Here is a 19,395-nt window from a genome sequence, read left to right as displayed (position 1 = left end):
ACACTTCTTTCACACCATTTCACAATAGTGTTCTAATTTTTCATCCTTTTTTCACACCGAAAAATTATGTATGTTTCTCCCTTTGTATCTAACTAATTATCTAATTGGGCTGACCTTTTGGGCCTTTCCAATTGGGCTTAAGTGTGTGGCTTGGAGTGGGATCAAAAGAGACCAATAAGACACTAGCTCCAATGGGTCTTGGGCTTTTCTGTCAACTCTTAATTATATTTAATACAACTATATAAATATAAGGCGTAAATGCACTTTTAGTCCCTACATTTTGACGTTTTTCCATTTTAGTCCCTACATTTTATTTTTACCACTTTTAGTCCCTAAACCAATTTACGCGTGTTATTTTTGTCATTTCTATCAGTCAACTGACGGAAATAGCTGAGGTGGCAGTCGGAGACATTAAAATATTATTAAAAATGCCACGTCAGCATCTATTTTTTTTTTAAATTGTCAATTTTAATTAAATAAAAAACAGAAATAAAATAAAAAATCACTAAAATTAAGATAAAAAACTCTCTCTGGTGTTTTCTCTTTCGTCTTATTTTCTTAAATTAGTTTTTCTTCTTTCTCTCTCATCCGTGTCTCACTTTCTCTCAAATTTTCTCATTCTCTTCTCTCTCTCATTCGTGTTTCTCACTCGTGATACCTGGTGGCGTAGTGGCTTGTGGTGGCTATGGTGGGTTGAGATCGGGGTAGGGTGGATGGGTTGAGATCGACTGGGGTGGTTTGAGGTTGGTCTGGGTTGGGTGGGTTGAGATCGAGGTGGGATAGGTAGAGATCGACTGGGGTGGGTTGAGGTTGGTTTGGGTGGGGTGGATTGAGATCAGGGTGGGGTGGGTTGAGGTTGGTCTGGGGTGGGTGGGTTGAGACCGACTGGGGTGGCTGGGGTTGAGCATGGGGCGGCTGGGTTTGAGGTTGGGTTAGGGTGGATAGAGATCCGGGTGGCTAAAGTTGAGACTGAGTTGGGTTTGGTTGTGGCGGTTGGGATGGTGGGTTGTGGCGGTTGTGACGGTTTTTGGGTTTGTTTCTAGGTTTGATGTCTGTACGAAGGGTTTGATTTTTCATATGGTGTTCTGGGTTTGCTAGAGATTGAGGGTTGGGTTTGGGTTTGTGTTCTTTATGTTTTGAATCTTTGAAGGTTTTTTAATTTCCTCGACATTTGATTCGTGTTTTTGGGTTTGATTTCTTGGGTTTGTGTTTTTTGATTTTCTAGGTTGTGTTATTGTGTTCATAGGCATTTGATTTTGTTGTTTTTAATTTTGCTTATTTTTTTTAATTTAGTTAAAATTTACAAATTATTTTTAAAAAAAAGATGTTGATGTGGCATTTTTAATAATATTTTAATGTCTCCGGCTGCCAACTCAGCTATTTCCGTCGGTTGACTGATGGAAATGACGAAAATAACACGCATAAATTGGTTTAGGGACTAAATGTAGTAAAAATAAAATGTAGGGACTAAAATGGAAAAACGTCAAAATATAGGGACTAAAAGTGCAGTTATGCCTAAATATAATTGCACTCTAAGCTTTATTAATAAATTATATTCCAAGACTTTATTGTACATGCAACCACCTCATAAAATATTCATAGTAATACAAAGTCATGAATGTAGATTGCCACTTTGTAAATTACTACATCTTATCCTTGAGTACCCGGTATAATCCTTTAAGTTATTCATCATATATATATGAAATCCAATTCCATAAATATATACTTTAGTAACTCCTTACTAAAGTGGTCAGGTCTAACTCTCTGAATAACCAAACCCATTAAACTTATCTCAAAGGAATATTTTGTATCTCTGTTAAGAGACTATGAATTCCATCTTGAGAATATATGTTCCATCAACACTAAATGTGGTTGCCCAACATACTGAAGTTTTGACCGTAACTTTAGATCTCACTCCTAATATACCAAAGCAACCTGCACTTCATGATCAGGTCCATTATCCTCTCAGGATTAAGAGTTCATGCAAATAGAAGTCGTAGGTTTATTATTCATTTGATAGTCGTTAGGAGAATAATAAATCTCACAGCAGTCCAGTTCAATATGTCTTAACTCTTAAAACATATCAACATATCAACTAGAAGTCTCCACTTCCATGATCAAGACAAATCATCTTAGTTGATACGTTATAGTCTTCGCAAATGAACTCCCCAATTTCATCACTGACTACAAACTATAATTCTGAGTTTATAAAGAACTTGTAATTTATATCTTCTATGACTTGTCACATAAATCATATACTATGCATCTCATGGACTATATGATAATGTCCTAATATTCATGTTACCATTATTTTTAGATAATAATAAAACAACTTTACTAAACACAACATTAAGTCATACATAATGTCATATATAGTGTCATACATAGTATCATACAATAGGATTTAAAGGCACACATCCTAACAATCTCCCACTTGCCATAAAGACTATTGTGCACTAATCTAACTCCCATCTCCTCCAAATGTGACTCGAAAGTCATTTGGGGCAAGGCTTTGGTAAAGAGATCTGCTAAATTTTTTGCACCATCAATCTTTGTTACAACCACATCACCTCGAGTGATAATATCTCGAATGATGTGGTACTTTCTTTCTATGTGCTTTTCTTTCTTATGATTCCTTGGATCCTTGGATTGTGCAACCGCTCCACTATTGTCGCAGAATAATGTAATAGGAACTTGCTCAATTTTCATAACACCAAGATCAGAAAAGAATTTCTTGAGCCAAACAGCCTCTTTTGTTGCTTCACAAGCAACAACATATTCAGCTTCCATCGTGGAGTCGCCAATACAATATTGCTTAACACTCCTCCAACTTATGGCTCCACCTCTCAAGGTGAATACACAACCTAACGTGGATTTTTTTGAAATCTAGATCCAACTGAAAATCTGAATCTGTTTAGCCAATGTGAATCAAATCCTCACACCAGTAAACAAGCATATAATCCCTCGTTCTCCTTAGATACTTGAGAATATGCTTTACAGCTTGCCAATGTTTAGGTCCTGGATTTGATTGATATCGGCTAATCATGCCAATTGAATAACAAATATTCGGTCTAGTACAAAGCATGGCACACATGAGACTTCCCACAGCAGAAGTATAGGGAACTTGTCTCATCATGTTTTCTTCCTCTTCAGTCTTAGGCCTTTGGTCATCAGACAAAGGAACTCCATGTCTAAAAGGAAGTAATCATTTTCTTGGAGTTTTGCATGTTAAACCGTTCTAGAACCTTATCTATATATACAGCTTGTGACAAGCCTAACATCTTATTTTTTCAATCTCACCAAAGCTTGATCCCTAGAATATAGTTAGCTTCGCCCAAGTCCTTCATATCAAATTGACTTGATAACCAAATTTTTACCGATGACATTACTCCTACATCATTTCCAATGTCATCAACATAAAGTACTAGGAACATTACTACTTTGTCTCGATATCTTTTGTACACACATGGTTCATCAAGATTTTGTTCAAAACCAAATAATTTGATTGCTTGATCAAATCTGACATTCCATGATCTAGATGCTTGCTTAAGTCCATAAATGGACCTTTTCAACTTGCATACCATATACTCTTGGTTCTTTCCTATGAAACCTTCCAATTGCAACATGTAGATTTCTTCCTCAAGATTGCCATTAAGAAATGCAATCATGACATCCATTTGTCAGATCTCATAATCATAATGAGCAGCAATGGATAAGAGAATTCTGATAGACTTAAGCATGGCTATTGGCGAAAAAGTTTCATTATAATCAATGCTCTCTTTTTGTGTATACCCTTTCGCCACTAGCCTTGCTTTAAAGGTTTCAACCTTTCCATCTATCCCTCTCTTCATCTTGTAAATCCATTTGCAACTAACTGATTTAATGTCGTTAAGCGCCTTTACAAGATCCCAAACTTGATTGGAATACACATAATCCAATTCAAATTTCACAGTTTGGACCAAATGATGTACATCTATATCATTCATTGCCTCCTCATAAGTGTAGGAATCCGATTCAGTCTCTTCTGAGACAGCTTCATAAGTTTCTCCCAAACCTATAAATCTCATAGGAGGCCGAACAATTCTCCCACTACGACGAGCCACTATGTACTAGACATCTCATGAGCAGTATCTTGTGATGTATTTAATACAGTCACATCATCCCTAGTTTCATAAATTGGTTGTTTAACTACAGGTTCATTCATTTCAGCCAAGACAACTCTACTTCTAGGAGTAAAATTATTTATGTAGTCATGATGTCTGAAGCTAGTTCTGCATCCTGCATTTGATGTTGTAGAACATTTGAGATAGATGCTAGGATATAGCACTTGGCTATCTCATTAGATTTCTGCCAACGATCATATCGTTGTTTTTCCTCAAGAGGAGCATCTAATGAAGGAAAGCTAGGACATGGTTGAGTAAGCACATATTTGTGCTCTTCAGCAGTTAAAACAATGTCCAAATTTCTTTTCCAGTCAACATAGTTGGATTCAGTTAGTTTGTTTTGATTAAGAATAGTAACAAGTGAGCTAAATGATGTCATATTCAAATCTGAAAATAATAAACATGAAAATAATAAGTAAACTGGACATTATCAATTTAGCATATAAACATATAGTATGAAACCTTAATAAAACCACAATATAATATATGCAACGACAACCCAATCTCATATTCAATATACTTTAGCATAGAGTGAACATTAAATACTATGATTGATTGAGAACTATTCTCATTATTAGTGCTATCATGATAACTTTTATCAAACACTAATAATATGTCATTTTACATTTAGCCTCTAAGTAATAATAGTAAGAACTCAACATAGAGGATACTATAATACTTAGTCTAGTGTATACCATTGTCTAGAATCATGTGTAACCACACTTCATCCCTTTAACAGACTTATTTTGTAGTACCATGATAAAAACACCCTTCGCATGGAATGCAATGCTCGAAACTAAAACAAGGCGTTTGATTAAACCACTATAAACTAGGAAATTCAATCTTGTAGGACCATGAAATAAATTTTCTCCGCATGGAATGCTAAGCTCGAGGCAAAGACAAAGTATATATTTCACACTACTATGAACCAACAATGGAGGCCGTGAGATCCAACCCTTGTATCTCTCTCCCACTAGATGTTTTAAAATAAAGGTTTTTAATTTAAAACATGTGTAAACAAATTACACATATCCTTGCTTTTTATATATGTAAAAAACACTTTAAGAAAATTCTAGATCCTCAGTTCTCGATCAATTGAGAATGTACCTCGATCGATCGAGAAGAGTTCTGGCTGCTTGATCAATCCTCGACAGATTCTCAATCGATCGAGACAAATTCCGCGAAGCTCGATTGATACTCGACATATCCTCGATCGATCGAGAAAAATTATGCCAGCTCGATCGATGCTCGACAAATGCTCAATCAATCGAACGTCGCGAATTTTCAATTTTTCAGAATTTTTCTAAGACAGTTTTTTAACGTTTTCATGAACAAAACAACCATCATATGAATATAATGGATAGAAATTGATATTAAAACTGAATTTCATTGATGCTATAGCCTTAAAGTTTAGTTTAACATATTTAAACTCAAAATTAAACAACATCCAACATCAATATCAGTTTTTATCCAACAATAATTCAACAACCATGCAGAAAACTAATCTCTAACAACATGAAACTATTGTCACAAATTTCAAAACTCAAAACATGTTAAACAGATACGAAAATGAAGACCGCTCTGATACCAATTGTTGGATAAATACATGTTTGTATTGCATACAAAACATACGCAACGAAAAATAACGAATCTACTTCATTCATAAATGTTAACATGTACTATGTAAGTTTCAGAATTTAAGAACAAGAGAGTGTACCTTAGAGCGGTAAATTTCAAAACTGAAGATCAGAAGCACTTGGGAACACTTTCAATCTTCACTCCAATTCCACTAACGCCCAAGATGTGTGGTCTCTCAATCAGTTTTCCAATGGAGAATGTTAAAGTGTTTAACACTTCTTTCACACCATTTCACAATAGTGTTCTAATTTTTCATCATTTTTTCACACAAAAAAATTATGTATGTTTCTCCCTTTGTATCTAACTGATTATCTAATTGGACTGGCCTTTTGAGCTTTTCCAATTGGGCTTAAGTGTGTGGCTTTGAGTGGGACCGAAAAGGACCAATAAGACACTAGCTCCAATGGGCCTTGAGCTAATCTGTTAACTCTTGACAAGTCTAAAGTTACCATTAATTATATTAATACCACTATATAAATATAATTACACTCTAGGCCTTATTAATAAATTATATCCCAAGACTTTATTGTACATGCAGCTCCTTCATAAAATGTTCGTAGTAACACAAAGTCATTAATGTAGACTGCCACTTTGTAGGTTACTACATCTTATCCTTGAGTACCTGGTTTAATCATTTAAGTTATTCATCATATATTTATGAAATCCAATTTCATAAATATATACTTTAGTAACTCCTTACTAAAGTGGTCAGGCCCATGGTTTTAAAAACCGGTACGGTGAAAGAACCGGAAAAGGAGTTAAATACCGGTTTTAAGGTCGAACCGAGGTCGGACCAATGGTCGAACCGGTGACGTCATAAATAATTTAATTATTATTTATTTAAATTATATAAATAATTAATAATTTTTTTAAAGAAGTATATAATATCTTTTTAAATAATTTAACATAACAATCATCCTTAACAAAATAAACTTTCAACAAAACTAAATAAATAACTTCATTAGTCATTATATTTACATCCAAATGGCAAATAAAGTAATTATTAGTTTATTATCTGATGAAGCTGGAAAAAAAAAAAACCCAAAATAGAAAAAGAAAAGAATATCACAGAGTTGAGAGAGCGAGCAAGTGAGGGAGGGAGGGCGCGAGGCAGGGAGGGAGGGGCTGAGGGCGTGAGGGAGAGCGCGAGGCAGGGGAGGGAGGGCGCGAGGCAGGGCGCGAGCGCGCGAGGAAGGGCGCGAGGCAGGGGAGGGCGCAAGGCAGAGCGCGAGGCAGGGCGCGAGGCAGGGGCGCAAGGCAGAGCGCGAGGCTGAGCAGTTAAGGGCGCGAGGCAGGGGAGGGAGGGCGCGAGGCAGAGCGAGGCAGGGGAGGGCGTGAGGCAGAGCGAGGCAGGGGCGCGAGGCCTGGGCTGAGCTGCTGAGGGCGTGAGGTAGGGGCGCGAGGGCGCGAGGGCGTAGGGCGCGAGGGAGGGCGCGAGGCAGGGGCGCGAGGGAGGGCGCGAGGGCGTGGGCTGAGCAGTTGAGGGCGTGAGGATGAAAGCAGAGAGAGAGCTTGAGGAATGAGGAGGCTGGACTGCTGGCTGGAGGCGTGACTGAGGATTGAGGAAAGAAGTGAGAGTGTGAGAGACTGAGAGTCTGAGAAGCTGAACATAGTTTTAGGATTTTAGGGTTAAATTTGTAGGGGGCAAAACGACGTAGTTTAGGGGCTTGAAGGCAGATAAGCAAAACCGGTTCGATCGGCCGGTTTTTCGGTTTTTAAGGTCGAACCGGCCGGTCTGCACTATTCACCGTTTTTTAGTGTATTTCCGGTTTTATAGCATAACCGGACCGGATTTAAGGCCGGTTGAACTGGTTGGACCGGCCGGTCCGGTCCGGTTTTTAAAACTATGGTCAGGCCTAACTCTCTGAATAACCAAACCTATTAAACTTATCTCAGGAGAATATTTTGTATATCCGTTAAGAGACTATGAATCCCATCTTGAGAATATATGTTCTATCAACACTAAATGTGGTTGCCCAACATACTGAGGTTTTGACCGTAACTTTAGATCTTACTCCTGATATATCAAAGTAACCTACACTTCATGATCAGGTCCATTATCCTCTCAAGATTAAGAGTTCATGCAAATAGAAGTCGTGAGTTTATTATTCATTTGACAATCGTTAAAAGAATAATAAATCTCACAGCAATCCAGTTCAATATGTTTTAACTCTTAAAACATATCAACATATCAACTAGAAGTCTCTACTTCCATGATCAAGACAAATCATCTTAGTTGATACGTTATAGTCTTCGCAGATAAACTGCCAAATTTCATCACCTACTACGAACTATAATTCTGAGTTTACAAAGAACTTGTGATTTATATCTTCTGTGACTTTTCACATAAATCATATACTATGCATCCCATGGACTACATGATAATGTCCCAATATTCATTTTACCATTATTTTTAGATAATAATAAAACAACTTTATAAAACACAACATTAAGTCATACATAATGTCATACATAGTATCATACAATAGGATTTAAGGGCACACATCCTAACAAATCTCACAATTTGCGTAGCTATTGCAAAAAGCTAGAAAGATTGCATACAATAGGATTTAAGGGCTCAGCTCTGACAAACCCAATGAGTGGAGAACCACGCTGCAGGCCATGATAGTGTCCATCAGTGAAAAGAAGAGGAAGTCAGACAAAAAGGAGTATGAGAACCCTTCGCCAATACTATGCCCACCAAAAGAGCTGGATGTGCTCTTGGACAAATGGATCATAGATGGAGTTTTCAAACCTAATTAAGTTTTCAGAGAGCCCATTGAAAAAGAACGGAGGGACCCAAGTTTCTATAGTCTGCATAATTATGAGCAGCATGCCACCGCAGAATGCTCACAATGAAGAACGAGAAGATGCTTGGTTACAAAATCCTATGGTGCAAAGACACAGCAGCTTCTTCACAAAGAGGTGAACTAGGGCAAACTTTGGTTCCGGTCACAAATTGCTTGAACAGACTTTGCTCAATGCTTGTGCAACTTGTGCTTACTTTGGCGACCCATAAAATAATCTTTTTATATGTCTAGGGTTATGAGAAAAGAAGGCCCAAAGACATGTCCACAGATTAGAATCAAAACAATACTGAAAAACTGTTTTTCTTAAATCTCGATAGCTAGAGGTGTCGAGGTGCTGTCGAGTAGCTGTCGAGCCATGGGGCTGGAACAACTTCTTAAAGCTCGATAGATGCAACTGTCAAGCCAGCTGTCGAGTTTTAATGAAGAGCACTTCTCAGCTTGTTTCTTGGACAAAATTGCATGGCTTTAACACTCAATCTTGAAACCTTATTTCTTGAAGTATCAAAAACATCCTAGATCTATCTAATTATAAGTAAAGTGCGTTTTGTCAAAGGATTAGCCAATTACATAAAAGAATGACATATGCTCTTATCAAATGAACCATATATGTCCTAACAATCTCCCCCTTTGGTAATCCGTGACAAAACCACAACAAACAAATGAACATATGAGAGAAGCATAAATCACTCAACTCATACTCACTTGTTGAATACAATAAAATCTATCCTAACATAAACTCTTGAAAAACTTTGCAAGAAGAGAGTTCATGACAAGTAGACTTTAACAACCTGTATTTCTGAAACACTTTAAACAAAACACATCAAGACATCTTTGTGTGAAGCAGAAATAAGAGATTGCATACAAAATAAAGAAACATGTGTATAAAGAAAGAAAAGAAACAACACATGTAGAGGTAGGTGAATAAAACATACATCATCATATATATATACCACTTGAGAAACATCATGTATGTATAAAAAATGGTCACAAGACCTAGGTACAAGAATAATGTATCTCTAACAAGAAAGAAAAGAAAAGATACATATAATCCTTACTACATCCCTCAAAAACAAACTCTCCCCCTAACAAAAATCTCCTAACTCTCCCCCTAAGAGTGATTACTCTTATATCCAAAACTACTCCCGCTTTTTGTCACGAGTGACAAAGGGTAAGAGTGTCAAGTAGACATCTCGTCAGAACTAGAAGAGCTAGTATCTCCACCCTCATCATCATCATCACCGGAACCATCATCAGGTGTCTTGGATGCCTCGGGAGGAGGAGAGGGAGACTCCATAAAACCACCAAGGTGAGCCTGCCGTCTAGCAATGCGGCCAACACGGGTGTTCACCTAATACAACTTCATAGAAAGTGTATCAAGACGAGAATCCATGCGCTGAAGTTGCGCCATGATCGCATCCAAAGTCACACCTCCCGCTGAACAAGAGGGAGCGGAGGTAAAAGGAGCCGAAGGAGTGGGAGGAGCTATTGAACCGGACCGCCTCGCACGAAACTGCGCCTCGCACGAAACTGCGCCTCGCTCAAAACTGCGCCTCACTCCGTTTAACGGTAGCGTAGTCAATGGCACACATAAATGAGAAGTGGTCGGATGAGGGAAAAGGAACAGAAAAGTGGCATAAGATCCGCGTGATTGCAGAAGGAAAGATGAGCTTATCACTGGTAGTCGTATCCCTTTAAACATCTATGATAGAAAGGATAAAATGTGAAGGAAAATCAATGGAAAGATCCTCAAGAAGGGACAATAGAAAACGAGAACGAGACTTTGTAATGGAGTTTTAGTGAGAGAAAGGATACAACACAAAAGTCATCACCATATTCAAGAATCTAGGACCTTTAGCAAAAGGTCGACATGATGTAAACTAATGCTCACCCCAATCAGTTGGACACTCACAAAAAGCAGAGATCATCTCGTCTTTGGACACAGTTTGTAGACGCTCACAACTGGGGTAGTTAGGATGCGTAACCCTTGGAACACAAAGCACATCGGATACCAACTCAGGTGTGACGACAATGCGCGTACCTCGAACACGAATAGGAAAGAGAGGTACTGAAGGATCAGTTCCATGCATGTTGGAGTAAAACTTTTGAATTAGCACGAAAGGACATGTGACCGGGACGTCACACAGTGACTCCCATTCCCGTCTGTGAGTGACATTGGAAAGGTCAGTGTCGACAAAATCTGATAAGACAACTTGGCGTTCCGAATGAACACCTCGTTTAGAGAAGTTCTCCGAGAAGTCCTTTTAGGATTTCTCATCACGGAACCGAATAGAGGAGGGAGTAGGATCAGAAGACGAAGAGGCCCTAGAACGCAGAGGGTTCTAGACAGGAGCAGACTTACGTTTTGGTGCCATTAACGCACTAACGTAAACAAGAGAGAGAGGGGGAAGAAAGAAACACTCAGAAAAGTTCTAACACAATTCAAATATAACAAGTATATTGAAAAGAAAGAACGTATGCATGAAAAATGCATGAACATGTGACATGCCATATAAAAGACATCATGGGCTCCACCCAATCCAATCCTACCAACACACAATCAAATTGCACACATCTAAATGCATGATAATACAGTTATTATGCTTATGAGATGAAATGTATGAGAGTTGAAACTCATTTAGGCAAAAAGCCATCCCAAATTTTCACAAAAACTCAACAATTTTGAAAAACCCCAAAAAAATTTCAGAAACTCAAAAACCTAGGTATGAATGCATGAAAAGAACATGAGGAAAGATAGAAAAGAAATCATACCAAGTGATTTGAAGCAATAGAGGCCAAAAATCACGTGAGTTAAAGGTTTTGAGAGAGAAAAGAGTGTTTGGGAGATGAACAAGTGCGGATAGATCGAGAGAGATCGAGAAAAAATGAGATCCGAATCGTGCTGAAACAAAAAGTAGAACCTCAGTAAATCTCGACAGATAGAGGTGTCGAGAGGTATCGAGACAAATGTCGAGGTAGGTGTCGAGAACACATGCATCGATAGATGCAACTATCGAGGAGATGTCGAGGAACAAAACATCAGACACGAGTAAGAAGCTCGATCAATCCACCAGCTGCTGGGAATCTATCGAAAGGTCAGAAGGTTTCTCGATCGATCCAGAAGCTATCGAGAAGCTATCGAGAGGTTATGAGGTTTTTTGATCGATCCAGAAGCTATCGAGAAGCTATCAAGATTGCGATAAGATGCAATTGAAAATCTAGACAGATAAGCCAGGTATCGAGAGGTGTCGAGAAGGTATCGAGAAGGCTTAAAAACAGTTTTTCAAAGAGGAGAAAAACACAAATATGAATGCAATCAAACATGCAATTCAGCCAATGACCCAACCAACATTTTAACCTCTCAAAACATCTCTCAACCAACAAAGAGTTAAGCATTTAGCTCCCAAAAACACACACACACACACACACACACACACACACTAAACAAGTCTAACCAATTTTATATTTCAAAAACAAGTTAAGACAGTTTAGTGAGCATACATCAACACATGTAAACCTTGTGATGGCCAAATCACATTATACCTGCACATTTATCAAGTGTAGCAAATAATATTGCGTGTTGTGTGTGAAAAACATTGCAAGATTACACAAGTGTCTCAAAGTTACGACGATTTGACAAATGAGAAAATCACTTTAACTCACACACAATCTTAACTGTTTGATGGGGACTATCACCTTTGAGGTACATCCTATAACTCTCACGTCTCCTAGAAAACATGCTTGCAATCATACTTAAAGCATTTTGTTCTTTTTGTTTTTATTTTCTTTGCATATTTTCTTTTTATTAAGCAAACCATGCATGAGTATACAAAGGAGAGAAAAGAAATACCCAATTATGTTAAGCTTTTGACATTGCACTTTTGCTACGCCGAAGCATACAGATGTCATTGACATTACACTTTTGCTATGCCAAAGCATACATATGTCATTTCATGATTGGCGGGTAACAGTGGTGAGATGGTTATTTATGCATTTCTCTTAGGATTTTCTAGTCCTTCCCGTCAAAAAGAGTGATACGAGTGTTAAGTACAAGAGATCACTTAACCTTACTCATCACAAACATAGAGCCACAAAGCTCACTTGCTTAGTTGTGCATAGGGATGCTTATCTAAGTTACAAAAGATACAAAGTTTAGAAAACTCTGTTTCAATGGCCATTTTAAGGTTCACATGAACCGATGTACACATACACACACTGTTTTTGTATTTTTCTGAATTTTTCAATTTTTTATTTATTTTTGAATTAAAACAAAACAACTAAAAACTAAAAAACTAATAACCAAAAACATGCAAGACAAAACAAAACAAAGCAAAGCATAAAAACTAGACTGACTCAAAACATTAAAGCAAAACACAAAAGTAATGCAAAAAAACAAAAAACAAAAGAAGAGAGAGAAAAAGTGATTAGATCACTTGGAACCCTTTTCCTTCCACACCTTGGAAGAACCTTTCTTCTTTGCAAACCCTTGAACCGTCGGTGAGGGGGAAGAATTGATATCGTTCAAGTTTGAAAGAAACATGAGGGCTTTGAGAAGATCTCCAAGAGGAGCAAACGAGGACGGAAACTGATTCTGGTTTCCCAACGCCAACATACTGCTGCTATTTTGAGTGGCTAACCACTTATAGCAATTTGGTCAAGTATGACCAGCTGCTCCACAGTGATGAAATAGATGCTGGTTCTTTTGTTTAGGCCTTTGAGAGATAGTTTTCTTGGCCCTAGGGTTTTTAACTTCCTTCTTATCCTGCTTAGGGGGTGCTCCTAAAATAGATTTACCCTTATCTATGTTCTCACTAGCTAATTCAGTTTTAACATTAGTGTTCTCAATTTCAACATTATTGCTAGGGGGAACAAAAACAGTAGTACTAGCAGAAGCAATATTAAAGGAAGAGAAATCATACCCTAAACTTGTTCGATCTGAAGCAGATTTTTTAAAGCCGAGCATCTCATCGAGCTTAGCTCTTGAAGTCCTTTCCAGCTAAGCTTTGACTTGGAATAGTTCTGCCTCAAGCTTCTTAGTCTTCTCAGCAAAGAAGTTATTTTCAAACCTCAGTGCTCCAATAGTTTGATTTGTTTCATCAAACTTTCTGGAAAGCTCTTCACGTTCAAGCTCCACATCACTAAACTTCTTGGTGGTCAACCTATACAGCTTCTCGTGCTTTTCTGAGACCTTATATAATTTTGCATAGGCTGTGTGAATGTCATCTTGATCATCCATCTTCTCAAACTTGGCTTCCACCAACCTCTTCTTCATCCACATCTTCAACAATCTCCTCAGTAGGATTAACTGTGGCAGTGAAGGCATTCAAGATTCCGTCATCCTCATTGTCGGAATCATCTTCAGGTTCGGTGTCGCTTAGCGTAACAGCAAGTGCCTTACTTTTCCCAATCGTCTTGAGATACGTTAGGCATTCCTGTTTCATGTGTTTGAAGCCTTAACATCCAAAGCACTTAGGTCCTGTAGGAACAGTGTACTAACCGACATCCCTTGCATCCTTCTTCCATTTGTCTTGATCCTTGAATTGAGAAGAACTGGATTTTTACGGTCCTTGTTGAAGTCTTTCCCATTGGCATTCTTCATGAAGCCTGGTGATATAGGACTTCATCTTAGAATCTTCATCGTTTGAAGACTCTTCCATCTCACTGCTCTTGGCCTTCAGTGCCATATTCTTGCTCTTGCTTGTTTTTCTGATTCTAGACAAACCCAACTCGTAGGTCTGTGGATTTCCAACCAGCTTTGTCAAAGGAATTTTATCAATATCCTTCGATTCCTCAATCGCGGTGATCTTGGCATGAAATCTTTCGGGCAGAGATCTGAGCACTTTTCTCACAATCTTGGGTTCTGGGATAGTTTCTCCAAGATTAAAAGCAGAGTTCACTATGTCTTTGAGTTTTGCATAGAACTCATCAAATGACTCATCCTCCTCCATATTTATCTCTTTAAAGCTTGTAGTGAGCCTCTACAGCTTCGAATCGTTGACAGCCTTAGTTCCTTCATAACTTGTCTGGAGGATGGTCCATGCTTCCTTTGTAGTTTCAGTGGAGGATATCTTCTTGAATTCCTCATTTGTGACTGCACTGAATAACGCATTCAATGCCCTACTGTTGAAGTTTGCCGCCTTGATCCTTGCCTCATCCCAATCGGCCGGCACTTCCTTTGGCTTGGTCCAGCCAATCTCTACAGCTTGCCACACCTTCTCATCTAGAGACTGCAAAAAAGCTCTCATACGTACTTTTCAGTATGCATAGTTAGTCCCATCAAATAAAAGAGGGATAATAAGAGATTTTCCTCTATCCATACAATAGGGGTCAATGGATCACACACAAGGATTAAACCCTAATCAGAGTGTGCCTGCTCTGATACCACTTGATAGGCCAAAAACGTATTGACCCCTTGTGATGGATTAATTAATTAATTAGCCAAGTTTAATTAATTAACCAATTTAACATGCAAACGCGTGGTAGCACAAACAAATCACCAATAAACTAAAGTGAAGCGGAAAATAAATTGACACGGTGATTTGTTTACGAATGGGAAAAACCTCCAAGGCAAAAACCCCATCGGGTGATTTTAAGGTTACCACTCTCGAGAATCCACTATTATGACAACAAGCGGTTACAAGTAAAGGAATCTCAGTACCTTATACCAACCTACAATTGGACCCTTACCTCAATACTCAATTCGACTTGTTCTGTAGTGACAATCTCTCATTTTCAATGCACAGCTCCCAGTACGTGACTAACCAATTGCGCAGATCCCAGTACGCGACTTCAATCACCAACTTGAGAAAGATGTTGGCTGCAAATTTCTTCAGTTCATCCTCACAATAAAGAACGAGAAGATGCTTGCTTACAAAACCCTATGGTGCAAAGACACAACAGCTTCTTTACAAAGAGATGAACTAGGGCAAACTTTGTTTCCGGTCACAAATTGCTTGAACAAACTTTGTTCAATGCTTATGCAACTTGTGCTTACTTTGATGGCCCTTAAAATAATCATTTTATATGTCTAGGGTTATGAGAAAAGAAGGCCCAAAGACATGTCCACAGATTAGAATAAAAACAGTACTGAAAAACTGTTTTTCTTAAATCTTGACAGCTAAAGGTGTCGGGGTGTTGTCGAGCAGCTACCAAGTAGCTACCGAGCCACGGGCTGGAACAGGTTCTTAAAGCTCGATAGATGTAGCTGTCGAGCCAGCTGTCGAGCTTTAATGAAAAGCATTTCTCAGCTTGTTTTTTGGAAAAACTTGCATGGCTTTAACACTTGATCTTGAAACCTTGTTTCTTGAAGTATCAAAAACATCCTAGATCTACCCAATTACAAGTAAAGTGCGTTTTGTCAATGGATTAGCCAATTACATAAAAGAATGACATATGTTCTTATCAAGTGAACCACATATGTCCTAACAAATTCAAGAAATGTCGTATGAATACTTTGATTTGCCTAGAATCAAGAAGCATGAAATGGATGGAAATGCAAAGAAATTTTCACTACTTTATTTTTTATTTTATTTTTTGATTGGTGCTAAGTTAGAATTTGCTTCATGTTGGAAATCTAATCCCTAAAGAATTTTTTGAGTATCTTAATTGTACATGAATGGGTTTGAACTTTGATCAATTGATCTGATTTAATTCAAGAAAGATTGGATTTATTTAGATACAAACTTGAGGAGGAAAAGGTTAGTAAAGAAATGTTTAGATTTTATATTCATCCCTTCTTTTTTATTTTGCCATTATTGCTTGCTCAATCTCCCTCATTGATTGGTTCTTCTATTCCTTTATTTTTGGTGTTATCTTTAGTGTCAAGAAAGTTAATAAGTTATTTACTTTTTCAAGGAATATAAGTTACACTTTTGGTTTGGGAGTATTGAAGGCACTGTGCAAAAGTAAGAACACTGCTAGGGGGCCTGAAAACAACTTTTCACTATAACAAAATGTATTTTTAGTGAGGGAAAAATTCGTCACTAAAAGTCCAGTTCTTCGTCACTAAGAACCTTTAGCGACGAAATTGGACTTTTAGTGACGAAACTCATTTTGTCGCTAAAACCCCGTTGCTAAAAGTCCTAGCAATGAAAAATTTCATCACTAAAAGTCCAATTTGTTTTAAAAAGAAAAAACTTTTAGCGACAAAAACTTTTCGTCGCTAAATGTTTTCCTCGCTAAAAACACTATTCAGTGACGAAAATATTTCGTCACTAAAAATACTTCAGTTTATTAAATCATATTTAGTGACGAACAATTTCATCACTAAAACTATTTTCGGGTACATATAGTGACGAAAAAATTCGTCACTAAAACTATTTTTAAAAAAATCCAGGCACATATAGTGACGAAAATTTTCGTCACTAAAACCATTTCTTACAAAATTTTGCTACATTTAGTGACGAAATATTTTATCACTAAAACAATTTTTTGTTGCTATATTTGTGACGAAAAAATTCGTCGCTAAACTTATTTTCTATTTTTATTTTTTTCATAGCTTTGATATTAACCTGTAACCTGTCATTACATTATTAAAACATCAAATTTAAATAACACATTTATTTCAACAACACATTTATAAAAAAAGATCTATACATTCCATAAATAAAAAATAAAAGAAGTATCTAATTCAAACTCCTTCCATACAATAATTGTTTGCAACACATACAATAACTCAAGATGTTTTATAACAATACAAAAAGTGTAGCATAATATAATTAGAACTAATGGAAGATGTCCTCATATGTCTCTAAGTAATGCCAAAAGTAAATCCCCTAAAAGCCACCAATAAGAAATCTACACAAATATAAAAACAATACTACATTAAAATCATAAAGTAAAAACATTAACTATGTTATAAGAAACATTTCTAACAATGCATTAAGAGTAGCCGCACCAATGAATTAAAATCACAACTCCTAATGTATAAGTTGTAGAAAGCAAATATAGATTTTCAAGTGTAATATAATACAATTAGTTTCAAAAAATGCATCAAAAAAAGTAGTCACACGATTAATGTTCTTGCTTAATACACGAGGTTCTCCATGATTATACCAATTAATGTAAGATTGCATAATCCCATGATGAAGCAAATGTATACGCACAATTTGAGGAGATTGCTGATAGCAATTCATACAGTGAATACACGGGCACAGAATATTACTACTCAAGTCCACAATCGCTCTTGCAAAATTTATAAATGCATTGACTCCTTCAATATATGGATGACTTAATCTGCCATTAGGTGTCTTACCAATTGTCATCCAACTTTTATCCATGTTCAACAACAATTGCAAAGTGAAATAAGGACAACTCATGCATAATGTATTCTAACATCTAAGCCTATAAGCTACTTAGATAAAGTTCTATCTCATTCATGATTGCACAAGTCTATATTAATACTTAAACACTCCCAATATTAGTTTAAACCACCTTATAACACCATGCAAGCCACCCGCTTGCTCTAACACAACAACCCACCACAAAACCAATCACAAACATCAAAAGTATAGTGTTTTATAAGTATTTAAATCAAATAAAATACTATTCATCACATCTAATCAACAATATTCATTAACATTTGCAAGAAATGAAAAACACTCCCAATATTAGTATAACCCACCTTATAACACCATACAAGCCACCCGCTTGCTCCAACACAACAACCCACCACAAAACCAATCACAAACATCACAAGTATAGAGTATTTACAAGTATTGGAATCAATTAAAGTACTATTCATCACATCTAATCAACAAATTTCATTCACATTTGCAAGAAACTAAAAACACTCCCAATATGAATTTAAACCACCTTATAACACCCTGCAAGCCACCTGCTTGTTCCAACACAACAACCCACCACAAAACCAATCACAAACATCAAAAGTATACAGTTTTATAAGTATTTAAATTAAAGAAAATACTATTCATCACATCTAATCAACAATATTCATTAACATTTGCAAGAAATGAAAAACACTCCAAATATTAGTTTAACCCACCTTATAACACCATGCAAGCCACCCGCTTGCTCCAATACAACAACCCACCACAAAACCAATCATAAATATCACAAGTATAGAGTGTTTACAAGAATTGAAATCAATTAAAGTACTATTCATCACATCTAATCAACAAATTCTATTTACATTTGCAAAAAACTAAAAACACTCCCAATATGAATTTAAACCACCTTATAACACCATGCAAGCCACCCGCTTGCTCCAACACAAAAACCCACCACAAATCCAATTTTCAACATCACAAGTATAGAGTTTACAAGTATTGAAATCTAATAAAGTAATATTCATCACATCTAATTAACAATACTCATTCACATTTACAAAAGAATTGAAAAAAAAACTCCCAATATGAATTTAAATCACCTTATAACACCCTATAAGCCACTCACTTACTCCAACACAACAACCCACCACAAAACCATTCACAAACATCACAAGTATAGAGTGTTTACAAGTATTGAAATCAATTAAAGTACTATTTATCACATCTAATCAAAAAAATTTATTCACATTTGCAAGAAACTAAAAACACTCCCAATATGAATTTAAACCACCTTATAACACCATGCAAGCCATCCGCTTGCTCCAACACAAAAACCCACTACAAATCCAATTTCCAACATCACAAGTATAGAGTTTACAAGTATTGAAATCTAATAAAGTAATATTCATCACATCTAATTAAAAATACTCATTCACATTTGCAAGAATTGAAAAAACACTCCCAATATGTATTTAAACTACCTTATAACACCATGCAAGC

The sequence above is a fragment of the Castanea sativa genome, chromosome 4 (assembly GCF_040712315.1).
Source record: "Castanea sativa cultivar Marrone di Chiusa Pesio chromosome 4, ASM4071231v1".
Taxonomy (NCBI): domain Eukaryota; kingdom Viridiplantae; phylum Streptophyta; class Magnoliopsida; order Fagales; family Fagaceae; genus Castanea; species Castanea sativa.
This window is presented reverse-complemented; position numbering follows the sequence as displayed.